The sequence below is a fragment of the Diabrotica virgifera genome, chromosome 9 (assembly GCF_917563875.1).
Source record: "Diabrotica virgifera virgifera chromosome 9, PGI_DIABVI_V3a".
Lineage (NCBI taxonomy): Eukaryota > Metazoa > Arthropoda > Insecta > Coleoptera > Chrysomelidae > Diabrotica > Diabrotica virgifera.
In genome coordinates this window covers 65,295,297-65,305,717 of record NC_065451.1, presented here as the reverse complement: position 1 = coordinate 65,305,717, position 10,421 = coordinate 65,295,297, and the positions used below count along the sequence as shown (strand labels likewise).

The window sequence follows — 10,421 nt, the reverse complement described above, 5'->3', positions numbered from 1 at the left end:
TCTATTTCACTTGATTGATTTCATACGAGTGGCCGTTAAACCACAATAACTTCTCATCTTTTGTTATATATATATATATATATATATATATATATATATATATATATATATATATATATATATATATATATATATATATATATATATATTTAGTTTACAAATTGATGTATGTACCGTCCAACGGTGTTATGTCAAAATTATGTTGTTTCTCTTTAATAAACAAGGTTTAAAAAAAATATTTGTTGTTTTAAGTTAGTAGATATAGGGTAATATTATTAAAAAATTAATAATAAAATATTATTTGAGTAAAATTTATCACAGGATACATCGTTTAATGAGTTTTAAAGATTCCTTTAAAACAAGATATCGCTGGTTGCATTAGCTATACACGTTTTTAAAATATTGCCTTTTTTTGTGAGTACCAATAGGAAATTTAATTGAGATAGGTATTTTTGATAATTTTTTTGAACAAGAACCCATCATTTCTCCATCCTAAAATTTGGCAAATATGTTCAGAAAACAATAAAGAAAAATATATAATTTTTTGAAAAAAATCAAAAATAGGGTATTTTGAGATTTTTGAAAAAAAAAAATTTTCTTCGTAAATCTCGAATTTTTTTTTCAAAAAAATGAAGCTTGCGGCACATCCTTTTAAAGGTATTTAGAAGACCTTTAAAACAAGGTATCGCTCATATCGGTAGCTGTAATAGTTTTCAAAATATTAAGCTTTTTATTAGAACCCCTCATGAACAAAATTGACAAATTTGTTATTTTCAAAAATTCATAAAACCAAAACCAGTAGTCAAAAAATTCTAAAATTTTAAATTTTTCAGTTTTTTGGTAAGCAGAATAAATGTGCCAAAAATAATCAAAATCGGAGATGGTCGAAACAATCGCCTGGTCGATTTGATATGGATTGACCCTTAGAGAAAAACATGAGGAGACAAATTCTGAACATGATGATGACTCTAATAATAGCATACATGATGATACTCAGGCTGACAAAGATGAGATAGCTATAGAAGAGATTGAAACAGTAAATGAGGCAGACAATTTTCGAACTCCTAGCAGACAAAAGATAGTAAACGAGCACAGAAATCGGTTATTACCAACTAAGAAACAAAAAACCGATAATATTTACGAACAACTTTTGCATATTGAGAAAAAAAAGCTGGAGACATATTCGGCACGGTCGTCACTTGCTGGTGATAGTGATTACCATTTTGTAATGAGCCTCTTACCACAGTTGAAACAACTTACACCTGTGAGAAATATGCAAATGCGTGTGAATATTCAGCAACTGTTTTTAAACGAACAAATTTATATGCAGTCTGGTTTTGGTCAAGTCTCAAATCCACAGCAAGCTACCGTTCCTACTCCGCAGATTTCACCATGTACTACTGCTACTTCAGGATCTACTGGAGCATCTGTTTCACAACCAATAAACTCTTATAGTACAGAGTACCCCGAAATATTGAATGCTTCATCCAACAGCGAACAGGAGGGAAATGCAGCTCGATATTTTCATAGTTTTACATAATACTATGTTATTATTAAAAATATATAAATAAATAGTTAAAGAATATTACTACGTATGTATACTTACCTAAGGGTTACCATTAATTTTTGTTCAGGTTCGATACATTTACGAAAATTCGAGTATTTTTCCAGTCTGCTATGGAGCTTTTCGAGTAAATATTCAAATGCTAATGGCGACATTCTAAAGTATTCAAAAAACTTTGTCGGTTGCTTCTTTAATGGTTCGAAAAGGGTAACATATTCACCTTCTTCATCTCTTCTTATACAGTGCTAGTCAAAAGTCCGTACCCCCCCTCGTATCTTTTGAACGATTATACCTATAATAGTGAAATTTGGAGGGAGGATATAAACGGACGTAAGCTTCTTAACTAGTTATGACAGGTGACGTAATAGTGACAGGTGACTTTACAGCGCCACTGTCACAGATAATTTTAAATGGGATCTTATGACAAGTGACACATCATTTGAAAGGTATTGAAAATACCTATTCAGACATACTAATTTTGTTTCGAGTTTAAGCTAATTTTGATGAATAAATGAAATAATATAAAATTGTAGTTTCGCATTTAATAAATAAAAATTCTAAATTCCAACTATGACTACTTGTCAAAAAGGTTGATGTTGTCGTAAAAACTACTAGAGAATTGAAAAACGTCAAATTTTTTGACAAAAAAACCATAGGCGGACATTTAAATTTTTATTAATTAAATGCGAAACTACAATGTAATGTTTATTTAATTTATTCACCAAAATCAAAATCAACTTAAACTCAAAAAAATAAGTATGACTGAATAGGTATTTTGAATACCTTTCAAACAAGGTATCACTTGCCATAAGGTCCCATTTAAAATTATAGGTCACAGTGGCTCTGTAACGTCATCTGTCACTATTACGCCACCTGTCATGACTAGTTGAGAGAAGCTTACGTCCGTTTATTTCCTCCCTCCAAATTTCACTATTATAGGTATAACCGTTCAAAAGATAAGAGGGGGGGTACGGACTTTTGACTAGCACTGTATATAAATCATTAACCCAATATTGCTTTTTCTTTTTCAGAAGCATATATTTTAAACAACTGTTTTCCATTAAATAAAAATCATCTGCTTCTTCGTCCATTTTTGATCAGACTACCGCACAAAACGTTCCCAATGTAAACATATTATCTGACGACACGTTGTCGTACGTGAGCGCACGTGTAAAAATCGCACGTTTACGCATCCAATGTAACCTTACACTAGTAAATATTATCTTTTAACAATATATATAAATTTTATAATAATTATATTGTACTTACATATTTACTAAAGCTCAATATACAGGGTGTAACGAAAATACAGGTCATAAATTTAATCACATATTCTGGGGCCAAAAATAGTTTGATTGAACCTAACTTACCTTTGTACAAATGTGCATATAAAAAAAGTTACAACCCTTTGAAGTTACAAAATGAAAATCGATTTATTCCAATATATCGAAAACTATTAGAGATTTTTTATTGAAAATGGACATATGGCATTCTTATGACAGTAGAATCTTAAGAAAAAATTATAGTGAAATTTGGACACCCTATAAAAATTTTATGGGGGTTTAGTTCCTTTAAACCCCCCCAAACTTTTGTGTACGTTCCAATTAAATTATTATTGTAGTACCATTACTTAAACACATTATTTTTAAAACTTTTTTGGCTCTTAGTACTTTTTCGAAAAGTCAGTTTTTATCGAGATATTTTGAATATTTGTCAAATCCACCACATATTTGTATATGGTTAAGTACGATTAAGGAGACTTGGTAATAATATGAAAATTTATGAATGATTTACATTTTTAGGTATATTTTGAACCGTACTAAAAAAGGAGCCATATCTCGATAAAAGGTGCCTTCTCGAAAAAATACAAAGAGGCAAAAAAGTTTTAAAAATACTGTGTTTAACTAATGGTACCGCAGCAATATTTTAATTGGAACGTACACAAACATTTGAGGGTTTAAAAGAACAAAGCCCCCATAAAATTTTTATGTAAACATATTAAAAAATAAGCCTCAACTCGATAAAAACTGCCTTATCGAAAAAATACTAAGAGGCAAAAAAGTTTTAAGAATATTGAATTTAACTAATTGTACCACAATAATAATTTAATTGAGACCTACACAAAAGTTTGGGGGGGTTTAAGGGAACAAAACCCCCATAAAATTTTTATGGGGTGCACAAATTTCACTATAATTTTTCTTTAAGATGCTCCTGCCTTAAGAATGCCACATATCCATTTTCAATAAAAAATCTCTAATAGTTTTCGATATATTCGAAAAAATCGATTTTCATTTTGTAACTTCAAAGAGCTATAACTTTTTTTATGTGCATATTTGTACTAAGGTAAGTTAGGTTCATTCGAACTATTTTTGGTCCCAGAATATGTGATTTAATTTATGACCTGTATTTTTGTTACACCCTGTAGTATTGGTATTCGATATGTTTCCATTTAACAAAGATGGTAAATGGTAATTATAAATAGATTTGTAATTAGCAAAATAAATGTAAGCAACCATTTTAAACTATCGCAAATATCATTTTTCGAATAAATTTATTTGTAAATGTAGTTTATAAGTGGAACATATTAAGTACTTCATTTATTGAATTAAATTATAAAGATAAAATACCGTTAAAAATATTTAAATCACTACAAAATTCATCACTACATAATTTAAAGTTGCGAAATATTTTTTTTTTAATTTCTACCTAAATGATATCGTCAGGGATCCCAGGCCTATTTTCACCATTTACTACTAACAAGCTAATTTTTACTGAGTAGCTTCATTTTGACGAGTCGCCCAACTTTTTTCCTTAGGACATATTCCGTATGTGGTAGATAACAAAGATAGCATTGATAGTCCAGTCGGATTAGACTAATAACAGGCCTAACCTTGCATGCCGAGCTGCCCCAAATTTTATTTTCTAATCTTTAGGGAGGATCCATAGTAATACCTAGATTTTAGCATTTATTTTATAATACGAAAAATATTTTGTAATAATTATCTAAGAATACTTTTTTAAAGTACGTGTACCATATACCCGGACAAAATGCCTAGGGGAGTTCATACATCTAAAAGAAAAAGTGGATTTCAGCAGAGAAAAGCAAAACAGGCCAAAATGGAAGCCGTTCAGAGCATGTCTGGATCCATCTTTAAGTATGTTTCAAAAACAAATAACGTCCAAAATTTATCACAAGAAAGGGATGATTCAGATTCTTCTTCAGGATATAATAGTAACAATAAGAAATTGAAGATGTCGATGCATGAAGAGGGTTCAAAAGAAAGGGATGATTCAAATTCATCTTCAAGAAGTAATAGCGACAACGAAGAAGTAGTGAATTCGATTCATGACGAAGAGGGTCCAGTCACTGGAAGTAATAGTGATGTTGATATTACTGACAACTCTACGACTATCAAGGGCGGTATGTATGTGAGTGAATCAGTTGAGGTGTTAAAAGATGTGTCACATTGGACTATACCTATTCCAGATAGTCTTCGCATTGAAATTATAAAAAAAGGAAGTGAACATTTTTAAAACAAAGAAGGTCCGTTTGCTACTGTAACCAGGCGTGGGTTAAAATCAAAATTAAAAGGTGATGTTCGCAATTGTGTAAAAAGAATGGTTTTATAAAGTGATGCCTAGTGGTGAAACGATTCTGCGGACATGGATGGTTTATTCACCCATAACCAATAATTTGTACTGCTTCTGTTGTCGCTTATTTGCTGTTAGCGACGCCGACGGTACTACATTATCTGCATTTACAACTGGATTCCAGAAGTGGTGGAAACTAAATCCTAAAGTGGTTGAGCATGAAACTTCAAGTGAACATTTGGACAAACTTGAAAATTGGAAGACTTTAGAAATTAGTTTAAAATTGCATAAAACAATAGATGACGCTGCTTTACAATTAATAGATTCCGAAAAACAGAAATGGAGAAATATTTTATCTAGGCTATTCGATATAACTTTGTTTCTTGCTAAACAAAATCTAGCATTTCGTGGACACGATGAAGGGGACGGATCAACAAATACAGGAAATTTTTTAGAATTGGTTAAACTTCTATCAAAGTACGATGTTGTGTTAAAAGAGCACCTCTTGAATTTGGAATACTGTAAAACGCAGAAAGTGTCATATTTGTCCCCAGATATACAAAATGAATTTATAAATGTTTTAGCGAACCACGTAAAATCTAAGCTTGTCAACGAAATATCGGCCAAATATTTTGGAATTATGTTATGAATTATGACGACAGCACTCCTGACATTTCACATATCGATCAAATGTCTGAAGTGATTCGATATGTAAAAATTGAAAATAGAAAAGTCGAGGTAAAAGAGACATTTCTCGGATTTTTCCCGTGAAAAGGAAAAAAAGCAGTCGATCTTACTAACGAAATTCTCAAAAACCTTGAGAATGACGGTTTAGACATTATGAAGTGCCGTTCACAGGGATACGATAATGCAGCTGTTATGAGCGGCGTACATGGAGGAGTACAAGCCCTTATTAAAACGAAGAACAAAAAGGCCATTTTCGTCGGATGTATTGATCATTCAATTAATTTATGTGGCCAGCACTCTTTTGCACAAAATACATCTTGTGTAACATTTTTTGGAACTGTAGAGGCAATTTTTAATTTTTTTTCTGCTTCCACTAGCCACTGGGAAGTGCTTATTAAACACAGCAAAGCATCTGTGAAACGACTTTCTACAACTCGTTGGAGTGCTCATTATGTTGCGGTTAAAGTGTTGGCCGAACATTTTGATAGTGTTGTTGCAGCAATTGAGGAAGTAAGTGACCAACAAGAAAATTTACACACAAAAGGTGCTGCACATAACCTTATATCCGCTGTGTGTAGTTTCACATTTATTTGTTATCTGTTCTTCTGGAATGACGTACTACGAGAAATAAATTTGTGTCAGACTGAACTGAAAAGTAAAAGTATAACTATCGATCAATTAGCGACCAAAATAGGAGCACTTCGTCTATATATTGAAGAAAAACGCGGTCATATTATAGATGCAGCAATAGATTTTGCCACGAAAAAAATATGAGGTCTACGACATTCCCACCGAAAGACGAATTGGACGTCAAAAACGAATGGATGGTGAATTAGCTCCTGATACAGGACTCACACTACGAGCCCAACTTCGAAAGGATATGTTAGAATGTTTTGACCGATTTAATGTTGAGCTCGAAACTAGGTCAAAGTCAATTCATGATGTGTGGCTTCATTGTTCGAGGTTGTGCAGACACTCACTTTGCTTTCCGCGAACAGTGAAGAGTTAAAATTAGCTGTGTCAACATTTTGCGAATTTTATCATGAAGAGGTATCAGAAGCAGACCTCCTACTATAAATACCAAGGCTTAGAAGACATCTACAAGCGGCCAATATTACAGCCTCTAAATGGTTAGCTGTAGACTTTTTGAAATTCATTGTGGAATGGGATTTCATGGAATCTCTTCCAAACTTAATGGTTGCATTAAAATTATTTATGACCATTTGTGTATCCGTTGCTTCATGTGAGAGAAGTTTTAGTAAGTTAATGTTAATAAAAAATTACTTGCGAGCAACCATGACGCAAACAAGGCTAAATAATCTCGGGTTATTAACTATCGAGCATAAAGCAACACAAAACAAATATAGAGTAAAACAAAAAACAAATAAACTGTTATATGTATACTAATACACCAATTTCATTAACTATAATTCTAAATTTTTTCATTATTGAAAACATACGTTTATCGGATTTTCGTTGATTTTAACAATCCTAATATTTAGGATTTGGGGTTACACCATCGATTACCGCCACGGGTGTCACCCATGCCACCCTGCAATATCTTTTGAAATTGTACAGTTATAAATTTGGTAAGTTACACATTTAATATGAGTAGTAAAAAAATAGAAAATATAAAAAGTAATCAATGTACTTTATCTAAAGCGGATGATACTATTAAATTGATTAAAGCTAATAAAACTGGAAAATTATCGATAAATTTAATAAATCAAAATATAAAAAATGTAATAAAGCTTTTAAAAACTTTAAATTTTGTTTGGCACAGAAAAAAAAACTTAACCAAAATAGGTCAACTAAAAAAAATACGAACTTTATTAAAACTTGAAAATAGAAAAGAAGGTCTAAAATCTATTAGGAAAATATTAATTCATGTTTTACCTACAGAATCACATTGCCTGTCAATCACATTGCATTCACCTATAGTGCCAGCTAACATAATAAATAATCTAAGGCTAATCTAACCCTGCATGGTATTTTGCTATGCCTGTGCATATATACCAAGTACAAATTACAAATCTTAAAAGATGTTGACACGATAATGTTTGTAGAAAAAGCAATTCGAGGTGGAATTGTCTCTGTTGCATAAATTATTATAAGTCTAATCGCTGCTTTATATATGTATTTTTATGTCGCTGTTTTTGACAGATCTGTCTTTTATACATGATTATTTTTATTTTAGATGGACGTAAACCTATTAAAATGTGTCTCTATTGTAGACAAATATAATAAATCGATTATAACACTGCAAGATCTGGAACTTGGAAAAAGAAACGCCATTTTATCTGCCAAAACTACCCCTAGTATATATGCAGAGGCGATAATCCTGGAATTAGATACCCATGTAACATTTTTACCACAAAGAGTAACAACGGAAAAAAAGAAATTTGTTGAATTTTTCGAAGCATCCAAATACGGGGTAGTGTTCCGTGGAATGGTAGATCGTGGAAAACCCCACCCTGCAATATCTTTTGAAATTGTACAGTTATAAATTTGGTAAGTTGCACATTTAATATGAGTAGTCAAAAAATTAAAAATAAAAAAAGTAATCAATGTACTTTATCTAAAGCGGATGATACTATTAAATTGATTAAAGCACATAAAACTGGAAAATTTTCGTTAAAATTAATAAATCAACATATAAAAAAATGTAATAAAGCTTTTAAAAACTTTAAATTTTGTTTGGCACAGAAAAAAAATGTAACCAAAATAGGTCAACTAAAAAAATAAGATTTTTATTAAAACTTGAAATAGAAAAGAAGGTCTAAAATCTCCTAGGAAGATTTGTTGGGAAAATATTAATTCATGTTTTACCTGCAGAATCACATTGCATGTCAATCACATTGCATTCACCTATAATGCCAGCTAGCATAATAAATAATCTAAGGCTAATCTAACCCTGCATGGTATTTTGAAATGCCTGTGCATATATACCAAGTACAAATTACAAATCTTAAAAGATGTTGACACGATAATGTTTGTAGAAAAAGCAATTGAAGGTGGAATTTTCTCTGTTATATAAATTATTAGAAGTCTAATCGCTGTTTTATATATTTTTATGTTGCTGTTTTTGACAAATCTGTCTTTTATACATGATTATTTTTATTTTAGATGGACCTAAACCTATTAAAATATGTCTCTATTGTAGACAAATATAAGAAAACGATTATAACACTGCAAGATCTGAAACTTGGAAAAACAAACGCCATTTTATCCGCCAAAACTAAATTGTACATGTAACATTTTTACCACAAAGAGTAACAACGGAATATACGAAATTTGTTGAATTTTTCGAAGCATCCACATACGGGGTAGTGTTCCGTGTAATGGTAGATCGTGGAAAACCCCACCCTGCAATATCTTTTGAAATTATACAGTTATAAATTTGGTAAGTTACACTTTTAATATGAGTAGTAAAAAAATAGAAAATATAAAAAGTAATCAATGTACTTTATCTAAAGCGGATGAAACTATTAAATTGTTTAAAGCTAATAAAACTGAAAAATTATCGTTAAAATTAATAAATCAACATATAAAAAAATGTAATAAAGCCTTTAAAAACTTTAACTGTTGTTTGGCACAGAAAAAAATTAACCAAAATAGGTCAACTAAAAAAATAAGAAAAGAAAATAATCGCTTTCGTTTTGATTCAATTAGAGGCTCTTGCCTCCGTGTTTCGGGGTCTACCCCTTTTCAAAGAGGCTATGCAAGTAGACTGAATTGAATCACCACGAAACGAAGAAGAACTGCATATATTAAAATATTTGCAGCAGAGTGTGGTTAGACTGTCCTCTAACGGGGAATGACGAAATGAGTAAAAATAAATTTAAATTTCGACCACGAGTCAGTATTCTGTTAACGGAGATACAATAGTATCAAGCGGCGCCGCTAGGAGAACACTCCAACAATGCGTCTCAGATTACTTTAATGAAACGTGGTCATTTTGTACTCTAAACCGAGTAAGGTATGAAAAAGAAAAGAAAATAATCGCTTCCGTTTTGATTCAATTCGAGTCTCTTGCCATCCTCTGACACCGTGTTTCGTGGTCTACCCCTTTTCAAAGAGGCTATGCAAGTAGACTGAATTGAATCACCACGAAACGAAGAAGAACTGCATATACACTCGCGATCATAAAAAGCGGGTCACTCGATGAGTTATTCAAGTTAGATGTCTCGAATTTTCTAAACCTGTTGTCCGATTTGAGTGATTTTTTTAGTATGTTATAGCCTTATTCTTTAGCAATATCGCTATAATAATATTGTTGCTACACCGGTAAATTGTCATTGTATACCGGGTGTAAAAATCATACTGTGTTTATTCCTAAAAGTTCGGAACACCCTGTGGAATGTTTTAGCATAGATAAAATATTGAAATTAAAACTCAATTGTAGCCTTAGGCTCTCTTAACATTTTCTTTTTTGATTTATTTGGTTATGTTGGATAATAAAAAAGTTAAGCAAGTTAATAACTAGCCATGTTCTGCATCAATACAGGGTGTTTCTAAATAAGTGCGACAAACTTTAAGGGGTAATTTTGTATGAAAAAATAATGACAGTTTGCTTTAT

General features: G+C 31.4%; 1 pseudogene; it reads left to right on the top strand.

The window, feature by feature from the left end:
• The first annotated feature begins 4,612 nt into the window (after positions 1–4,612).
• On the top strand, positions 4,613–8,348 carry LOC114341856 (zinc finger MYM-type protein 1-like; annotated as a pseudogene).
• Positions 8,349–10,421: the final 2,073 nt, after the last annotated feature.